Source organism: Gopherus evgoodei, chromosome 1 (genome assembly GCF_007399415.2).
Source record: "Gopherus evgoodei ecotype Sinaloan lineage chromosome 1, rGopEvg1_v1.p, whole genome shotgun sequence".
NCBI classification, from domain to species: domain Eukaryota; kingdom Metazoa; phylum Chordata; order Testudines; family Testudinidae; genus Gopherus; species Gopherus evgoodei.
The window spans coordinates 115,594,706-115,616,127 of NC_044322.1; the positions used below are offsets into that span (position 1 = coordinate 115,594,706).

The 21,422-nt window shown below is 40.9% G+C and overlaps 1 long non-coding RNA gene across 1 annotated transcript in view; it reads right to left on the bottom strand.

Moving 5' to 3' along the window:
• Positions 1-7,463: 7,463 nt before the first annotated feature.
• The window catches only part of LOC115646179, a 28,399-nt gene continuing 14,440 nt past the window's right edge, over positions 7,464-21,422 (bottom strand). The window contains exon 3 of the long non-coding RNA XR_003998960.1: positions 7,464-7,600. This is a non-coding gene — a long non-coding RNA (uncharacterized LOC115646179). The remainder of the gene's footprint in view (positions 7,601-21,422) is intronic.

Here is a 21,422-nt window from a genome sequence, read left to right on the forward strand (position 1 = left end):
GCAGGATTTTCGTGAACTATTCATATCGTGCACATTAGGCCAAGTTACTAGCAGTGGTTTAACATTCCTTACTAGTTTTGCTTTAAAACAGTGGCTAAGGACACGTTTATAAGGCAATTACATGAAAAGACAGCTTTGCCGCCCTCTCTGACCTCCAAAGTGAACAGGCTGCTGCAAAATAGAAGGTTCAGTTTAATAATGTAGTATGCTGTTGCACTTCCATATTCATGATCACTGAGAGGAATGTTTCTGTGAAAATAAGTAAATATTCATGTAATATATGGCTTAATTTTATTTAAGTATTTTTTTTTAGCTCCTACTGTGTGGTGTTATGGAAAATAATTATTAAGAAGACTGAGCCAGATGACAAAGGCCTGGATTTTCAGTGTCCCTCCCCGCTTTTTTTTAGGACAGAATATATATATGATGTCATAAATCAAATTCATATTGTCACAGGCCATGGTGGATATGACAAAATGATGAAAGAATTTGCAAAGCAATAATGGAGATGTCCCAAGAGAGTCTGTGAAACTTCACACAAAGAATGTCATCCTAAAGCTAAGAGGTCAAACTCAAAAAGTATTTTGTCATATTAAAATGAGGATTATTCGCTTTGAGGATAAAGACAAGCTGATCTCATAGATATGCAGTCAAGTGCCATAGTCTCATACCAATGGATAAGTATAAACAAGGACCATTTAGGTAAAGTTTGTATTCTGTAATTACTGTCATTATAAATGTGCAGTCAAGATTGGGTATCAGCTGATAGATATTTTTGCTGCTTCTTCCTGGACAACATCTCCAAGATCCCGCCTATTCTCCACCACACAGCTCAAGTTTTTGTCCCATGATCTCACATCTAGACTACTGCAAATCTGCCTTTCTCAACTCAACAAATGCCATCTTGCCATTCTTATTTTAAAAAATGCTACAAAAGATCATCTTTCTGGCTTCTTGCTCTGAACATGTCACTCCCCTCTTTGGATCCCTACACTGGCTACCCACTGCCCACTGCTGTCATAAACATGCAAGCAGAGTCAGGATAAGCTCTACACTGACATCTGGTGGAAAGAATTTCAGAGAGTGTATTTGCATAGGCACGCCTACCCTATCCCAGACTCCCAAGCTGTGGGACTGCTTGGTGACAAATTGCTCACCCTCATCTGGGCGGTACTGGCTAGACATGGGACATGGGTTCCAAAACCCAGAGAACTGAGAGAGGCTGGGGACAGGTATTTGTGCCTGGTGGTGTAGTCTCCTTGTAGAGCCAGAAGCACCAGTTGCACCTCCTCCTCCTCCTCCTCCTCCTCCTCCACTGTGGAATGTCAGAGATGATTTTTTTATTCTCTCAAGAATTTAAATACAGGTTACTGAGCTGAAATCACTTTGGGCTAATGGTGCACTAGCACTGGGGCTCCCCTACTATGAGCTGGAATCACTAAGAGCTGAAAATCACTAAAAAGCTAAAATCACTGAGCTGAGAGCACTGAGTACGGTGCTAACTAGTGGGGAGCCCAAAGCTATACTGTGGAACAGAGCTGCTGGCGGAGTGGAGCAGTTTGTGGGGACGGCTGGAGCAGATCACGGGACAGCTGGTGGCAGCAAAGTGGCTGATGGAGCGGAGTAGCTGTGGGACGGGTGGAGCGGCCCACAGAGCGAGCGGAGCCGAGCAGTTTGCAGAGAGAACCGGAGCAGCTCATGGAGCAGAGCAGCTGGTGGAGCGGAACAGTTTCTGAGGACGGCTGGAGGAGCAGCGTGCAACGGCTGGTAAAGTGGAGCAGTTCGTGGAGAAGGCGGAAGCAGAACCCACAGAGATGCAGGGCAGTTGGCCCAGGACCACGTAAGGTGCCCCTTTCTATCCAGGCTGGGGGGAGGGACCTCTACAGATAAACTCTCGAACTCTGGGGTGGCATTGACCAGAGACTTTTGGGTTGTTGGACTTTGGGGTGATTGGACTTAAAACCCTAAGGGGAAAAAGGACAGTGCCAAAAGTACTTGGAGGTGAGTTTTTGTTTATGGTTTGTGTTATAACCCTGTTTGTGGTGTTGCTCCAATGGGATGCTGCATTAATTCCTTCCTTTATTAAAAAGATTTTGCTACACTCAGACTTCGTGCTTGCGAGAGGGGAAGTATTGCCTCCTAGAGGCGCCCAGGGGGGTGTGGTATGTGAGTGTCCCAGGTCACTGGGTGGGGGCTCGAGCGGTTATGCATTGTGTTACTGAAACGGAACCCATGGATACTGAACCCGGCCCTTGTTGCTGCCAACTCAGAGGGGCAGAAGGGTTACAAACAGATAGCTAACGGTTAATGTCTCTTTCACCTATAAAGGGTTAACAAACAGTGACCTGCAAACACCTGACCAGAGGACCAATCAGGAGACAAAATACTTTCAAATCTCATGGAGGGAAGCCTTTGTTTGTGGGTTTTGGGTTCGGCTTTGTTCTCTATGGGTCCTGGACAGGACTAGAGGTACAACCAGATTTCTCCCTGCTACAGTCTCTTATCTATTCAGAATTGTAAGTAAGAAAAGGCGGTCATAGTCTTTTAATTTCTTTTTTTTTTCATTTGCATATGTGTACTTGCTGGAAGTAGCTTAAATTGTGTTTCTGCTGGAGAAAGTTTCTTTCTATTGTTTATAGTTGAAAGACCCTGTAACTGTTTACCATCTAAAGTGCAGAGATAAACCTTTTACTTTTTTTCTTTCTTTTTTATTAAAAGTTTTGCTTTTAAGACCTGTTTGATTTTTTTTCTCCTAGTTAAGATTCAAGGGAATTATTGGGGAGAAGGGAAGGAGAAATTTTCTCCTTGTGTTAGATTCACGCAGCTTGTATTGCCTCTGGGTGAGGGGGAAGGTAACACTCCTCTCGGTGTGGTGATTCAAAAAATTGAATCAGGCGATCTCCTAGTGTTCCCAGGGTGGGAAGGAGCTGGGAGGAAGAAGGGAGGGAGAGGGGAATGGTTTATTTCCCTTTGTTGTGAAACTCAAAGAATTTGGGTCTTGGAACCCCCAGGGAAGGTTTTTGGGGGAGATCAGAGTCTATCAGGTGCTCTACTCTAAGTCCTGATTAGTGGCAGCCTATCAAATCTAAGCTGATAATTAAGCTTAGGGGAATTCATGCTAGTACCCATATTTTGGACGCTAAGGTCCAGAATTGGGAATTATACTTGACAACTGCATCAGACAAACTACTTGTCTTTTACTTTAGGACCCTTCCTGGCATAGCACTCCCACTTCAAAAATCTTTCTGTTGTTTACACTATCTAGCCGTGGACCCCCCACCTCTCGTCTCTCAATGATTCCAGCATCTATCACTCAACACTCCAGTTTTACTTCACGTACCTTTGTGCTTCCTCCCAGGCCACTCTTTATCCATGGGAAGAAATCCTGTAGAAATAAAAGCCACCATTCAGTTATTCTCCTTAATACTCCCTCTCCTGTGATGCTTGCAAAAAAAAATCAGCAAAGGCTGGTTAGCTGGTGTGCTATCACTGCTGCTTATTATGCTAATCATAATAATCTGTTTCCTTGTGCCCCTTTTGCCTGTTAGTTGTATCCACCAGCTGTCTCTCAACATGTACTTAGATTGTAAGCTTGTTGGGATAGTTCAGTGCCTAGCATAATGGGCCCCTAATCCTGATGAGGCCTGAAGGTGCTACTAGTATATTTATTCTAGTTCTGTTATGGTATATGCTCTGTATATCCTCCAGAGTGACATTGGACTTGAGTTAACTGTAGATGTTATTATGGAACTTGAGGTAACATTTACTCAGTAAAACAGCAGCTAAAATGATTAGGGGTATGGAATAGCTTCCATATGATGACAGATTAAAAAGACTGGGATTATTCATTTTAGAAAAGATATGACTATGGGGGGAGGGGGAATATGATAAAGGCCTATTAAATCATGAATGGCGTGGAGAAAGTGAAAGTCTTATTTACCTCTTTACATAGCAGAAGATCCAAGGATCGGTCAATGAAATTAATAGGCAGCAGGTTTAAAACAAACATAAGACAGTACTTTTTCACACAACACACAGTCAACCTGTGGAACTCATTGCCAGGGGATACTGTAAAGGTCAAAAGTATAACTGGGTTCAGAAAATAATTAGATAAGTTCATGGATGACAGGTCTATTAGCCAAGATGGTCAGAGATGCAATCCCGTGCTCTGGGTGTTCCTTAACCTCTGACTGCCAGAAGGTAGGACTGGGCGACAGGAGATGGATCCCTTGATAATTTCCCTGTTCTGTTCATTCCCTCTGAAGCATCTGGCATAGTCCAATGTCAGAAGATAGGATACTGGGCTAGATGGACCACTGATCTGACTCAGTATGGCTATTCTTATGTTCTTATTTACTATTCAGAAATCAAACAAACATCATTCTTTGGTCTGGATGCAAGATGGGTCTAAGAAATTCTGCTGCTAGGAGCCGTGGTATAGAGGACATTTAAAAATAGCATATTGGTTTTTTAGCACCTAGGAACAATAGGCAGTCTTGTGAACAAACCAAGAGACCAATGACTGCAGTAATCACCAAAACAAGAAACATATGAATGCCAGCACCTCTTTCTTTAGCTGCAGTCTTAATTCTAGCCCCCAAGAAAGAAAAAAACTTAAAAGATGCAAATAAATCTAGTCCAGAATTCCCAGCAAGAACAAAGTTAATAATAAAGTATGGGAAGATTGAAATGGTGGCAGAGAAAGTAGGAGGTGGATAGCTGTTCCCATTCGGTTTGAGGGATAGTGGCCAGAGAGATCCCAAAAACATTTTCAGTGTTATTTTCAATATTAACAACAATCAGTAATGTATCATTGGTTGCTCACACCAGTTTATTGTCCAGGACTGGTTGCTCATATCTTACAAAGGAGCAGGGGTGTAGCTAGGAGTGGAAATTTGGGAGGGCCCTGACTTTCGGGTGGACGGGCAATGACAGACTGGTCTAGCTCAGCTCTCTTCTGGTACTACGTCCTCTTCCTAGCCCTCGTGCCCCCAGGCACAGGACTTCACCTGCCAAGCTGGGCACATGCATGGGGTGACTCAGAAAATGGCAAGGCAGAGCTGCCAGAGCATAGCTTTCTGAAGGGCGGGCATATAGCTCCATCCTGGATTTCAGATGCCCAAGTGATGCTCCAGGCCGCTGTGACAGCACTAGTCCCCTGCTCAGATTTGGTTGGGCCTGGATGCTAAGTGGGTGGGCTGCAGCCCACCCAGGCCCACCCATGGCTACGCCCCTGCCCAGGAGATACTATCAGCATACTATGAGCCCTTTGACTGAAACTGTTGACAAAACTGTTGACTAAAAAAATCCTCAGAATGCTGGATTTGTGAGTTCTTCAAACCCCCTTCTGGTTACTTTGTACTGCTCAGGCAAGACAAATCAGCTAGAAAGCTTCCTCTAAACAGGCACTTGGGGACTCCTGTCATAAACAGATAGCTAAGGGTTAATGTGTCTTACACCTGGAAAGAAGTACCTGAAACACCTGACCAGAGGACCAATCAGGAAACCAGACTTTTTCAGATCTGGGTGGAGGGAAGTTTGTGTGTGAGTTCTTTGTTCTTGGGTCTTCTGCCTGTCCCTCTCGGCTATGGGAAGGATTTTTCTACTTCCTGCTTTCTAATCTTCTGTTTCCAAGTTGTAAGTACAAATATAGTAAGGCAGTAAGGTTTCTATTGTTTTCTTTTGTATTTACCTGGGTATAGTTGCTGAAGTGTTTTAAATTGTATTCTTTTTTAATAAGGCTGTTTATTCATATTCCTTTTAAGCAATTGACCCTGTATTTGTCACCTTAATACAGAGAGACCATTTTTTATGTATTTTTCTTTTTTTACATAAAGCTTTCTTTTTAAGACCTGTTGAAGTTTTTTCTTTAGTGGGGAACTCCAGGGAATTAAGTCTGTGCTCACCAGGGAATTGGTGGGAGAAAAAAGTCAGGGGGAAATCTGGGTGTGTTAAATTTACTAGCCTGACTTTACATTCCCTCTGGGCGAGGGGGGAAGAGAGATTAGCTCTCGGTACTTCTGTTTTCCAAGGCTGAAAACGGGGAGGGTGGAATCTCTCTGTTTAGATTCACGGAGCTTGCTTCTGTGTGACTCTCCAGGAACACCTGGAGGGGGGAAGGGAAAAGGTTTATTTCCCTTTGTTGTGAGACTCAAGGGATTTGGGTCTTGGGGTCCCCAGGGAAGGTTTTTGGGGGGACCAGAGTGCCCCAAAACACTCTAATTTTTTGGGTGGTGGCAGCTTTACCAGGTCCAAGCTGGTAACTAAGCTTGGAGGGTTTCATGCTAACCTCCCTATTTTGGATGCTAAGGTCCAAATCTGGGACTAGGTTATGACAACTCCCCCCAGTATATGGTTCATGAGAAGGCTGGAGTGGGCTTGGGGTGGGAAGGAGTGTGACAAGAGCGCAGTGTGCTCCAGTGATTCCTAGCTGCTGGTCTAACTCAGAACAGCCCTTCAGATGTTCTAAATGATGCTAGGGTTGACAGACCCTAGGTCAGTCCCTGTACCTATTGGGTGTCTGGGAAGTGCTAAAGGATCCTCCCCCAGCCTAAGGGGAGGAACCACAGGGCCACAGAACCCACTGAGTGCGGGGGACAACTAATAAAAGAACAGGGACAGGAGTGAGGTCAAAAGGTCAGAAGGAGGGAACCTAACGGGGACACCGAGCAGAGAACCCCGGACAGCGCCCACTGCTCCTCGAAGGCGTCAAGGGAGCCAGTGGACGCCGCCCACAGGAACTCCGCCCGGATGCGAGATCGGACCATGGAGCGGAAGCAAGCCCCACAGTCACCGGAGTCTCCATCGGCCAACCTCCCTTCCCTGGTCGCGTGGATGTCCTTTTTCGCCAGGGCGAGGAGGAGGTTGACCAGGAGGTCCCGGGGGTCAGTCCCTGTAGCAGGGTGCTTACCCTGCTTCTGCCATGAAGGTTGTGGCTGGGAGCTACTAAGCTGGGCTGACTGGGAAGTGGCTGCAGCTGAGCCACGACCTAATCAGGCCACAGCTGGCCTGTATAAAGAGGCTGGGAGCCAGGAGCTAGCTATAGAGGGAGCTGAGCCTGGCTGCAGGGAGCTGGACATGGAGTACCTGAGTGAAGCAGGGCTGGGGACAGGCTGAGGAGCTGGGGAGCTCCAGCCTGGAAAGCCCCAGGCTGCAGCCTAGCAGAAGGCCAAGGGGTACTAGTGGTTGCAGAGGGCAGCCCAGGGGTAGGCCAAGGCAGCAGGTCCAAACCCAACCTTGCCAGTGATGAGTAGGCTGTTACTGCAGTCTGCCCCAGGGACTAGACAATGACTGGCAGTAGCCATATACTGAGGCAAGGTGGGGATAGAGGGTGAGGGTTCCCTGGGAAGGGGAGACCCTGAGAGAAAGGGGTTACTGCCAGGGGGCAGCACCTCATGTAAAAGGGCACTGGGTCCAGGGAGGGACATGGGGGCCAGAGGACAGGTGGATCACTGGCCTGCAGAGGGAGCTCCAGAGCTGAATTGAGCTAATTCCCGGAAGGCACTAGCAGGAGGTGCCGAAGGGGTGAGTCTGCTTTTCTACAGTCCCACAATTGGGAGCACAGAAAGGTGGTCTAGAACCACAGTCCTTCCTCTTGGTCCTACAATGAGACATCAAGGCAGAAAGTTTGTTCCTTTCTATGAGCATAATTTGTGCTAACTCACTCATGAACATTGTCATGTAACCAGAGTGGTTTTAATCTTTCTTTTTTATTTCTTGTATTTTGGCAGACAGCCCCTCTGTGACTATAATACTTTGTTTTCAGTTGAAAAATAGATCTGAGGACAAGCATGGCTGAAATATGTGCTTGGAATTCAAAATAAAGCATTTAAAGATTTGTCACAGACACAGGAAATTACTTCTTCCCAGCAGCAAAGCTAAAATGGCAAGTGAGATTTGGTGATCCCATGGAAAAAAAAAACCCTTACCCCTGCAGTTCGCATGTAAAAAATAATTCTACATTGTGCTACAGGAATAGCCCTAAACAATTACAAGCTGCCATGTTTGGGGGCCATAACAGTAGATTAGTTTAGTATTTCTTTGTAACGGTTGTATGATTAAAGCACCGATGGACATTCTTGGGTATTTGGAACCAAGGCTTTGATTCTGATCTCACTTACTTCAGTGTAAATTAGGAGTAACTTGAACACAGTTAATGGTGTGTGAGGTCAGAATCAAACCCAATGAGAATATCCCTGAGCACCAAAATTCAAACAAAGAAGCAGAAACATATCAACTATATACTAATCTGTTTGACATTTGGATCAATTGTCTCTGAGGTTTCTTAAGGTCCCCCAAATCAATTTTAGGAACAAAGAAGATCAAGTTGTTTTAGTGCTAGGTTTTCTGCTCTTTAATCAAGTGCTATCTGTTTATCAGATTATTCTCTCCAGGCTGGTTAGGACTCTAAAGGGTAGGATCCAAATTCATCCTTAGTTGACCCTACTGAAATCAATATATTTACACCAAGGATTTAGCCCGAGGTCTTCTGTAAGAGAACTGAATTGAGCCAGTTTTCTGCCTTTCTTTCTGTCAGTGTTATTATGTTTAGTTATATGCTATCTGAATTTTTTTACAGACTCTTTTTTTTGTTGTTGATATAAACACAATAGAATAAATACAAAAAAGTGTCTCTGATGGCTTTATAAATATATATCTAGTTGTTCACAACCTACAAAAGAAGAGGTAAATTGTTACCAGATAGCACATTCTCCTCTGCAAGATAAGATTCCAAAGAAATGGGTAAGATAGAGCTGGTTTTATACTGTAACTACTGGACTACTTTCTATAGTATCACATTTTATTATTGGACTGTAATTGGATAGGTTCAAATTAGTGCCGGGTGAACCTTCAAAACTTTGGGGATTTGGTTCTAGTAAGCATCTTGTGTGTTTTGCCAAAGTTCATTATAAAACACAGTGGTTTAAAAGGTATCAGGCTATGAATCTTGTAAGAGGTGGCTTTCACACAGAATTTCCAGGGCTCCTTCATTCTCGCCAGCTCACACATCTGCCAAGAATAGTTTCTTGAAATATTTCATTGTTCCAGTTTAGGCCTCTGCCTATCTCCAGGAAAAAGACAAAAAAAAAAAAACAACTAAAAAAGTTAACCAAACATTTTTAAAACTCAAAAAAGCCTTCAGTTAACATTCAGTGTGAAGGAAAGCTTGGATTGGTTCTTATTTTATTCAGATTTTGTCCATTCCCGCTTCAACTAAAAGACCAGTTTCTGGCCCATATTCTGATCCCTTCTTGCCACTCCAAGGGCTATAAATCTATGTATGAAGAGGCATTAAATATCCCCTAAAGAGATGTCTGAGGATTCCTCAGCTAGCACCAAGCCAGCATTGCCATCTCTGTGCTACTGTCGCCTGGATCCTCCACCAGGCATCAGAGGTGTTTGAGGAATGTACAATGTAGATGTGGCCTGGTAGTCCTGGGTCAAGTACAAGATGGTATAGTTTACAATAACCTTGTTATCTTTTCTAAGTTACACCAGGGACTGAATCCGTTTGTGGATAGTGATGACATTAATTCATTTTCCTCTTCACCTGGCCCAAGTGGTGGTCTGGCATAGGTGAGGAGCTAGTCCACAACCGCCCTCCTTAGCACTGCAGCAGATGGACAATTATTCAGGGCTCTTCATTACTATATAGTTAGTCAACAAAGCAGCAAATGCCTTCTCAGGTACACTCAGTGCCTGTTAATATTCAGGAATCAGGATTTTCATAACTTTCTTTAATGATTTTGGCAATCAAATTCCTAAAATACATTCTTCTGCTGGACAATGTATGTTTTCCTTCATAAGATATTTGTGCTTTTGAAAAGGTCTGAATCTGGAACCAACTTAGATATAAAAAAACTTTGAAAAAGGCCAGTAGTCTGGCTACTCCATACACTAGGATCCCATAAGATACTTTTGGTAAGATTTTCATCTTACTCAGGCTTGGCAGAATTCAGTTTTATTTTATAACTTTGACAGATAACTGTTTATTTTTTAGTATTTTTTCATTTTTATTGATTAAAATTTTCATAATTTTCTTTCTTTGTCTATCTGTAAATTTCAATCATCAATGGATATGCATTTGCTTCAGTTTGTCTGTGTACAGTGAAATCGACATTTACCAAGATTTATCAATAAAAATCAAATCTATCTAAGCCTAATCTTATTTAATAGTGTAATGGTAATTTGCTGACATTGGATTGCTAATTTTCCTCTTGGATTTTCCAAGTCCCTACATAACTCTTTTAAACAATACAATTTTGGGGGGAAGGGTTCTTAAAGTCTATGCCAGGGTCCTCAAAATTACCGTGATCAGAGATGGAGTCTGCATCTGCTAGTATGCTAGTCTGAATTCCTATTACTTCCTAATTATTTAATAAGAACACTCAGCTTAACCTAAGCTTTCTAATGCACTTTTACAGCTATTCATTGAACTAAGTGTCACAGCTTGCTTACAGTTAACCATTTCTTTTTATCACCCAAACCCACTGGCAATAAAGGTAAAGTAGTCTTGACCACAGTGCCAACACACAGAATGTTTTAAACTGGAGATGAGAATGGAAACTGATTACCTGATTAATTTTGCCAAGCACATATCTAGCCTGGATAAGTATTCTGCACCTCAAGCAGTGCTGTGAAAATGTCCCGATTAGAGGCATGGCTGATTTTGATTTGGTTCATTATTTATTCAAAATGTTGGCTACTTGATTATTGTCTTGTGGTCTGACCTCTCCCTCCACCTCCCTTAATGATTGTGGCTAATGTTAGGAATACTGTTTCCTCTTTTTTAAAGTTGCATTTCTTTTTATTGGCAGATGCACTGGGTAAGAGGAAATCAGGAAATGAAATTGATAACCTTACCCCCAGGTAGACTGACACATCAAGTGATGGGTTGCAACGCTGAGACATGTTTGAATACAGAAGGAAAATCCTTTCAAATACACTTTCAGACCATTTGCATGAAATGGTGAAGGAAGAATTGAAAGCAGAAGAAGTTTCCATCAACTATTTAAAGAATGTCTTCTCTGGTGGGAGAACTTTATAAGCAAAATCTAAAACCTTACTGTAAATTGTACGTGTCTGTTTCACAGCATTACTTTATCCTTTTGCCATTTGGCTGATCAACTGATATGGAGTCAGGATTTCTTTCTGCAGTATAAATATCAGTACTGATTTGGTCCCTCCTCTCTCATCTTTTCTATTAGAACTACAGTTTGTCACTGTACTGTCTTGAAACTCCATTATAAGTCTTAAATATTCTTCAACTGGACCTGCTAAAAAGAGCGGCTAATGTAACCTCTGTGTTGTTGGATTCATCCTGCATGTTTATTTCAGAAACGTCCAGTACTAAAAACCAACCATGTGAAATACAAGGGGGGTAAAACAATTTCAAGGTAAAGTTTTCCACTGTAAGTAAGGACTCTGTGGGAGGATTAAATGAGTTCTTAACCCTCCCTCTCCTCATTCAAAACACATGTTGTTGGCCAGGAGAGTTGTAGGAATTTTAAAGAATAATACCATAGCAGGGTGAAAACTGCAAAATAAACTCCATGACTTTTATTGGAAATATACAGCAATCTGATTGAGTTCATGACTCTTTTGTGTTCACTTTCTGCAAATAAGTTGACTGGCAGGAATATACATGGAAACAAAATTTTAAGTGACTATTGAAGAATATTCCTGTATGGCAAACTTTATGAATTTGCAACTGTACATGTTCACAGACTGACTTTAAGAGTTACACTCACCAAACAAGGAAGAGGAACAACATTCTGTGACCTATATATTCAATTGCAGCTAAGCAACCCAACTTAAATTTTGAATACAAATTACTTACAGCTAACTGCTCATGCCCAGTCCACAGGTCAATGATTATCAAAATTATTTGGTGGATAATTTCATATAATGAAAAAATGTAAGACAATAGTGATTTGTCCATGTACAATTTGTGAATATAGAAATGAGGCAAAAATAATCACAAATTATTTGCTGGAAATTATATTCTCAGATCTAGATATAGGTCATTTCAGAAGCATGGAACCACTCATAGATGGGAAGAAATCTGTCCCCTGACTTCAGTGGGAGTTGTGGGCACTCAGCACTTTGCAAGATCTATTTCTATGTTGCCATGAAAGATTTTAAAACACTCAAAATTTAAGGGAGGTCCCTAATAGTGAACTTGCAACATACATAATGCATATCTGATCCTTAAAATAAATTGATTAAAAAACTGAAATGGTGCTCTGTCATGAAATAAAACCACAAACTTCAAAGTCTTTGGAGTTGCCAAAATTAGCTGTACATTTTGTTTACAAAATTAATAACTTGTGGAAGAACATTAAAAAACAAACAGTTTTCAGTTACAGTACAATCATTTCATTTACAGTGGACGAGAAGCTGGATATGAGTCAGTGTGCCCTTGTTGCCAAGAAGGCTAACGGCATTTTGGGTTGTATAAGTAGGGGCATTGCCAGCAGATCGAGGGACGTGATCATTCCCTTCTATTCAACATTGGTGAGGCCTCATCTGGAGTACTGTATCCAATTTTGGGCCCCACACTACAAGAAGGATGTGGAAAAATTGGAAAGAGTCCGGCAGAGTACGACAAAAATGATTAGGGGGCTGGAGCTCATGACTTATGAGGAGGGGCTGAGGGAACTGGGATTGTTTAGTCTGCAGAAGAGAAGAATGAGGGGGGATTTGATAGCTGCTTTCAGCTACCTGAAATGGGGTTCCAAAGAGGATGGATCTGGACTTTTCTCAGTGGTAGCAGATAACAGAACAATGAGTAATGGTCTCAAGTTGCAGTGGGGGAGCTTTAGGTTGGATATTTAGAAAAACTTTTTCAGTAGGTGGATGCTGAAGCACTGGAATGGGTTACCTAGGGAGGTTGTGGAATCTCCTTCCTTAAAGGTTTTTAAGGTCAGGCTTGACAAAACCCTGGCTGGGATGATTTAGTTGGGAATTGGTCCTGCTTTGGGCAGGGGGTTGGACTAGATAACCTCCTGCGGTTCCTTCAACCCCGATATTCTATGATTTCACTTTAAGGAAATATCTTAATATATCCTGCAGCTTTCCTTTTTGAATCAGCATTAAACAATTTACAAATACTTTTTAGAAGTAATCTATGATAAATGTTCCCTTTATAGAAAAAGTTATCAAGTAGTTAATAATCACATTTCAAAAAATTAATGAGCTGATGTTTCATACAGTACATATCCTCTAGTATCTGGTACATCCAGCCCTTGTCCATATCATATATTCAAAGACATTCTAAGCAACTGGTCTCCAGGAAATCAGAACGGTCAAAAAGAGTTCTTCCTCCTCAATATGAAATTCCTTCTCAAGTTCACTTTTTCTTTATCCTAACCTGAACCCTTAAAAAATGGAAGGAGCTTTTCCACTATAGGGTTCATTCTTGTTCCTCATTAAATCAATAGCAGCAAGAATAGGGGTGGAAATACATACAAAGCAGGTTCCCTTTTGACATGTTACTTTCTAGGAAAAATAATCTCATTTTCTCTTACTTGAGAAGAACTGCTGTTGGTCGAGTCTGACACCACTGGTTTTTAACATGAAATTGCTTACTAAATATCTTGAAAGCCCTGATCTTGAAAGAGAAGAAGTACCCAAAATTTTAACTAACTTCTGTGTGAATTCTGACGCATTCCACTTTCCATGATCAAGCTTTAGATGAGGTATTGAACTATCACTAGCTTCTTTAATGATGTTCAACCATCACATGACATTTCTTCTTGTCATAATCTCAGAGATGAAGGCTATTGTGATGAACAGAAGAAAGAAGAGCAAAGGCAACAGTTTCTCAGTCAAATTCTTCCTGTCACCATGGCAGCTTCTTACACCTACCTTCCCCCTCTAATCTCTCTCACCACACCCCAACCATCATTGCTTTGGAATTCACCAGCAAATACATGGGAGGTTTGTATTAAGCGGCAGATGCTCCAGCTAGTTCTATAGTACCTCTGGAACATAATATTCTATTAATAGAGGTAAAGGTGCTAATAGAGAATGGAAGAATTAATTAAACAGGCAACACCTGTGAGTAATTCCAAGTGTGTTAATGGGACATTCAATATCTAAATTCTTTTAACTGGATTATCTTCCTTTTTTGCATTAAAAATATTATGGCCAAATTCTGAAAAATGCTGAGTATTACAGCCAAAGTGGAAGGGAATAGCCATTGAGGTCAGGACTAGGATCTAAACTATTGATAATGTATTTTAATTAACAAAACTTCTGTGCCACACTTTGGTTTTACCTAGGTTTTAAAATGCAGGAGTTCTTCAGTCAAAATGTACAATTATGGGTCTGAGCCTATTGACTAGTTGTGAACTATTGCAATATTACAATTTTTCAGGCATTAGTACTAGTTGTAAATGATCAAATAAAGCAAAACATTGAACAATTTAGCTTATTACATGTTATATGGGGCAAGCTGAATGCAGAAGATGATGGTGAATTTTGAGACAGTTTATTGATCCTTTTTCATTAAAATTTGATACACACTCATAACTGACAGTGGGCAGAACAGTTTTCTGTTTTACAGTAAAGTGTCCCATATATCTAATTATTAAAAATAAAATAGTAGTTACTGCAAACAAAGCATTTCATATTTGGTTGTAAAGGATCAAAGCAACAATTGTACAGTTCTAATTATAATTTTGGACAAAAATATTCATCTTAAGTTAAATATAACACACTAGACAGATCATATTTAAGACTTTTATAAATGTACGTTTTAGAAAAGAATTGAATAGCCATCACAATTTTCACCACAACATCTGATACATCTGCACGATTATCCACTTATGATATTAATAACATGACAGTCACCATGATATCTGAGCCCAGCAAAGTTATGGAAAGTGAGCAGTAAGTCTAAAGTTTTGTATGCTCCCTCCAGCCAGATGCTAGAGTCAGGCTCACTGAGGAAAATTTAGGGTCCTGGTAAATCATGCTCACGGAGACCCAACCACCCTTCTCATTTCATCCAAGTTAGACATTTTGGGGGAACCCTCATCTCAAAGCCCCAGTACAATTCTTCCCCACTTCTATCCACTCTGGCTATGCTTTGGAGCTGATTGGCCTATTTTCCTTGCAAAATTTGTTTTGAATTTTCAGTGAAACAACAAAACAAAAAACAAAATATTTCAATTTGGAAATGTTGCCACAGTGCCAAGCGGGAGCTGTAGTTTGGATGCCTCCTGCTGCCATTCCTTTTTATAGACTGGATTCTCTGGTCAGATCTCCATCCCCCCTGGTGACCTACAGTCTCCTCTCTCTGTAAGGAGATGTGATACATCATGGGTGTCCTGTCTATGGTAAATCATGGGAGATGTAGTCCAACTGGGAACCCTGCCCCATAGAGGAGAACAGACACTCTTGTTTTCTTTGTTTTTGTTTTTGAGGAAAACTAAAATAAACTCATGGGAAGAAGAAACTTTTCATGAAAAATTTCCATTTGATTGAAAATGCAGTCTTCCATCAAAAAACAGCTTTGACATAAAATTTTCACCAGCACTAGTGGGTAGGATGGGTACTTGTTTTCCTTCAGTTGATGTATCTGATTCTCTTTCTGTGTATTTGTTATAAGAAAGCTGATGTGAAGAGATGTGACTTTTGCATTTAGATCTGTAGGCGGTTGCATGTCTAGTGATTGTGTCAGGAGTTCCAAATTTGTGGTAATTCTGATGAAAATGTTGCAGGTGTTGAGAAACCTCAGTGCATCAGAGTTTCATCCTATGAAGAGTGAAGCACAATGCCTCCCAAGAGTGCATTGTCATAGTGTTATTTCCACATTGTTGGACAGCCTGGTCCTGCATTTCTGGTGTACTCAACATTCCCACTGAAGTTAACAGGAATTCAAATATGCAAGGAGTGCAGGCTTGGCCCCAGTGGTTGAGAATAGGATAAATACAATACATGAATATGTGAGATTATGGAGCATGTAAAAACATGAAACAGATATATGATGTCATATTCTGTATGTATCACATTACAAATAGAAATGGTTTAGTCACAGTTGCTATAAAATTTAATTTTGTGAAATCCTGAGTTAGCACATAATAGCCTACAATGAAAAAGAATTAAAGGTGAAATCCTGGCCCCAGTCAAGTTAATGGGAGTTTTGTCATGGACTTCAATGAGGCCAGGATTTCATGTTACATAGACTGTGCTCCAAAACAGAAAGATTATAATATGCAAATAGGTCACATAGCAACAATACAAAAACAAAAACAACCCCTCCCCCAAGAAACTAATGAACTAAAATATGTTCAAACGTGGTGCACAACTTCACACCCTCTGTTTAAACCATTTGAATTTTAGATCACTAATATGCATTAGAGATGGCTGGAAATTGAAATTACTTTTTTTTCAAAAGTGCAAAATTCTTCCCATAAAAATTCTTCCCAATCAGGAAAAATAAGTCAAAAATATGATTTATTTTATTTTTTTCGTGGTAAGGGATTTTCAGAATATTTTCTTTCGGGCAAACAAATATGGGAATATTTTGCTTGCAGGCTGCTCCCCTGGAAAGCTCGCATTAACTTCATTTCTCCCTGCAGGCAGAAAGTGAAATTGAGAAAGTCAGTTCAATGGGCAGCCTTCATTTCAATTTTCCCTACAGAGGAATAAAAAACTACTTTCCTGGAAAAATGTGGAAAATTTCAATTTTGCAAAGAGGCCAGTTTCTGTTCCAAAATCCTTCAGATGGAAAATTCCCGACCAGCTCTAAAATGCATATCTGTATGGTCACCACATGTGCCTTTTTGCAGGCAAACACAAATGCAAACAAGGAAAAGAAAACCATTACTTGACTGTTTTGGTTGTTCTGTGCAATATGATGACTGCAATACAGTAATTGTGATGGAGTTGCAATGGCACCCTAGAATTCACAATCCCTCTACGTTTTACTTTAATTAACAGTCCAAAAGTTAGTTTGTGTAACGTAACTGACTAACACGTATTAAATTCCTACTTAGATTAGCACATCTTCAGCATGTCATCAGCATTCATGATTTTCCAGTCCAAGGTGCTGCTGCTTCACTCTCTATGCAGAGGCTCCCCCCACATAAGCCTGTCTAACTTTTTAAGCCCCACTTAAGCCTATTTTCAGACTTAAGTGATGAACAGGTCTTGTGTGAATACATGCCAGAGGAGGGAAATTCACCCTCTCTGAACATAACACAGGGAGGCTACTAGCTGGATCAAGACCACAGTGCAAAGGTACTATATCAAATATTACTCTTTGTCCCATAGTCAAAATATTGTTCATAGATAATTTTCTGCCTAGAAGGACATTTTATTGAAATGAGAATTTTTTTCCCTTTGTGTGTTGAGCCTATCTCTCGATTGAATAAGAAGAAAACAAATGAAAAAAGGAAACATACATAAGACTATGTTATAAGAAAAAGAAAATTAGCAAATGGAGATGGTCACACTGCCTATATGTTAAATCCCTTCTACCTTTCCTTTGTCTGTCTTGTCTATTTAGATTGTAACCTCTTCAGGCCAAGAACCTTCTGTTACTCTGTATTGTTTTTGGCACAATGAGCCCTGTTCTTGGTTGGTTTTTAGGTAGGTACTGTCATAACAACAAAAAAAACTCCTTTTTAGAAACTTAAACATAAAGGCTGGGATTTTCAGAGGAATTACTGCATGATTCCCATTGAATTTCATTGAGAACTAGGAACCTAACTGCTTTGGGCTCCTGTCAGAATCCTACTCACATTAGTTATTTTTTGCTGGTCTGTATTGTTTAAAATACATCTCTCTTATTTCTAGGCTGATCTATTTGTTTACACGCATTTCCTTATTTCAAAATTATCCTGGCCACCCACTCCTCTCTAGTGTAGGCAAATGTATTACCCGGTATATTATTTTGTGTATTTTCAACTGATTTTCGTGATATATGATAATACATAAAATATTTATGTCAGTCAACATTATCATGACATCTCTTATAGAAATACTCATCTTATGGGCATTAACATTTGCTTAAGCAGTAGTTTGAGGATGCTGGGACCTACAGTGAAATGCAAAGGTGACTCCATCATCTTGCTCAACATACGAGGGATAGAACTGGGGACTGCCAGAACTAAAACTATACTGGGCTAAAGCTTGAACTAATGCTTTGAAGCTAGGGTAACAATTCCTAGCCTTGCACAGGAGAGGACCTCTAACACACTGCCAGTGGATTATACCAGTGGCTCTCTACCTTTCCAGACTACTGTATCCCTTTCTTGCGTATTCCCTAGTTTCACTTCACTTAAAAACAACTTGCTTCCAAACGCAGACATAAAAATACAAAAGTGTCATAGCACTCTCTTACTGAAAAAATGCCTACTTTCTCATTTTTACCATATAATTACAAAATAAATCAAATGAAATATAAATATTGTACTCTGTGTATATTATAGAGAGCAGTATAAACAAGTTATTGTCTGTATGAAATTTTAGTTTGCAGTGACTTTGCTAGTTCATATTATGTAGCCTGTTGTAAAACTAGGCAAATATTTGCATGAGTTGACGTACCCCTTGGAAGACTTCTATGTACCCCCAGAGGTACGTGTACCCCTGGTTGAGAACCACTGAGTTATACAACATTTTTTGCTTTTGTAAATTTTTGGGAAAGAAAGAAAGGCACAGAAGTGTTGACTTTTGCACACCTCCACTTGTGGAAACACAAACTACCTTCACATTTATTCTGTGAGAATACTCCCTGCTCTTATGCATTTCCTCATTACATTCCAGAGCCACAAGGAAACTATCCCAAACAGCCACTCCCATTGAGGAAAGCAGTGATGACTCAAAAGCCATTTTTTTCTTTCAGTTGCTGTTCTAGAGTGTTTGATAAATATCAGGCTGGATTTTAGCATAATACTCCAGAGTTGAATAAAGCATACAGATAGAGAAGACTAATTAATATGAATGACATCTCATCAACACAATAGATTTTTGGTAGGAGGAGAATAGGATGACTTCACTAGAGTCATTTGCCAGCTGCTCAGTGAATAGGTCACAGGCATAAGAAAGATAGCTTTCCTGTTGAAAATGTTGGTTGCATTGCTCATTTATCATTCACAGTCCTGTATTCTGTAATAGGAGAGATAGGTGAAGCAGTCAAAGGAAGTCAGAGCTGACTCCTGGTTTCCAGTGAAGTCATAATCCTGTTTGAATTACATCAGTCACTTGCAATTTTACTGATTATAATGTTCGACGTCAGCACTGTTCCTTCAGTTCAGCACCAACTAAGCTCCACTGTGTTCATATACTATACAATGGGATACACATTCATTTTACAGTTACATTGTTATGCATCATAAGATACCATGAACATATGTTGTAGAATGTCACACACTGTGCTTGCTGTGAGTACATTGTATAGAAAAAGAAATATATAAGCCAATATCCTGGCTGCTTGAAGAGAGGGGAAGGGATCTGCTTTGCACTCTGCCTGTTCTCTGACAAGAAGAGGAAAAGGAGCTCATATCAGATCTGTGGCTTCCAAAAAAGCCACATGCAGCTCTAGAATCACAAGCTGGATAGCTGTGATTTAGACAGTGCTTTCATCTGCAAGGATCCCCAAATGCTTCACAAATCATTACGTCCACCACTGAAGTGCAGCCGCCTATGGAGTGAAATTTGGCAGCTGTTTAACAGCACACATAAATCCTACACAATAGTTTAGGGAAATAATTTTGAAAGAATACTGCAGGTAGGAGTTAGGGCAGTAGAATGTAATTATGTGAATCAGAGTCATACATCAGAGAGATGCAGATCATCCTAAACAAATGTCAATGAAAACTTTTCACCACACCACACATCATATATTTTGATATACCATTGTGATGGAGTTCATTCCAGAGTGGAGCCTCCTTCTAGCCGTCTTGGGGATTAGCTCTCTTAGCCAGCATGCCCTCTCCTGGTGGTGTTGTACCAATTATATCAGACCAGTAAAAACCAGCAGGATCTTATTAAAGGGGACAAGGCAAAGATGCCACATTTATTATTATAACAATTTATGACTAATAACTAATATCTTAATTCTTATACACACACATTATACCTAATACCTAATACCTATACACACACACACACACACACACATTCACATTATACCTAATACCTATACACACACACATTCACACATACACACACACACATTCATCAGGTGTTCTGCAGCTGCTGCATAGTTACCAGTCCTGAAGATAGCTTAAATTCATGGCTTGATTTTGCAGCTTGGGTTCGTAGCTTGTGGCAGCTAACTGGCCAGGAAAGCTGGGCACAAGGCTGAGCTGGATCTCTGTTGGGTAGGCACCGATGTTCTTCCATGTTGGCAGCAGAATGTTAGCCAGAGTTTCTCATCTCACCCTTCTTTTTTATAGGCTTTTAGTTTGGATTCAAAGTCTATAGGTCTTGCTGTGTCACGCTGCCTCTGGGTTTAGATTGATCACCCATCAATTGCAGGCGTGACTTTCAGCCTTGGACCTGGCTTTGATCTTCATTCTGTTGTTCTGTTGTCCTTTTCTTTTTAGGGTGGATGCTTCTTACTTTGTTTAGGGCTGTGGTCTAGGTCTTCAGCCGTTGGTATTTGAACTTTATCTCATCAGGACAGGCTGGGGCTGGAGGTTGATTCCATTATTCATACATACCTCATTTACACATCTAAACTAAACTAATAAGATTACAGCAGGGTTTGCAAAAATGAAGGTTGGAGGAAGCTTTTACAAAATGGAGTGAGTGTTTTAAAATGGGGTTTGAATTACAATATGGAACAGAAGTTACAGTATAGGCAAGTGTAGTGAATGGTGAACAGAAGTTACATTAATAAAGTGAACAATTGAAAACAATTTCATTTATCAGTTCTACAGTGGTGCCTCTCCTGCTGCCTTCTTTGCCTGCAAATCCATCTCAGCCCCAGAACCACAGCGTTCTTTTCATGACTTGGCCCTCCCTCCATGTCATCATCCATGTTTTCCCCTTGCGGGGAGGGGGGTGAACTGGGCCCACTCATTACTCTGGGTCCCAGCCCAGGGACCATGGAGATAGTAGCCTCCTGCTGCCTTTCCTTAAGGTCTCTGCCAATACTGCTTCAATTCCCTAGGCCACCTCCCCATGACTCCAGCACCTTCTTCACCGTCTTCTCAGGGCCTCCAGCCTGCAGTCCTAGCAGCCAGCCAGGAGTTCCTTTTTGCTCCCCCAGTCCCTGACAGCAACTGTTCTGTCCAAAGTCCTACCTTTCTGCAGCCCACTAGGAACACAGTCCTCTCTCCTTGGGCTTCATGCAGCCTGTCTCTGGCCCTGCAGCTCCTTTTACATAAGCCCACAGGGCCCTGATTGGCCGCTCCCTGTGCAACCTCCCTAGGCTGCTTTTAACCCCTTCCTTTCTGTTGTGG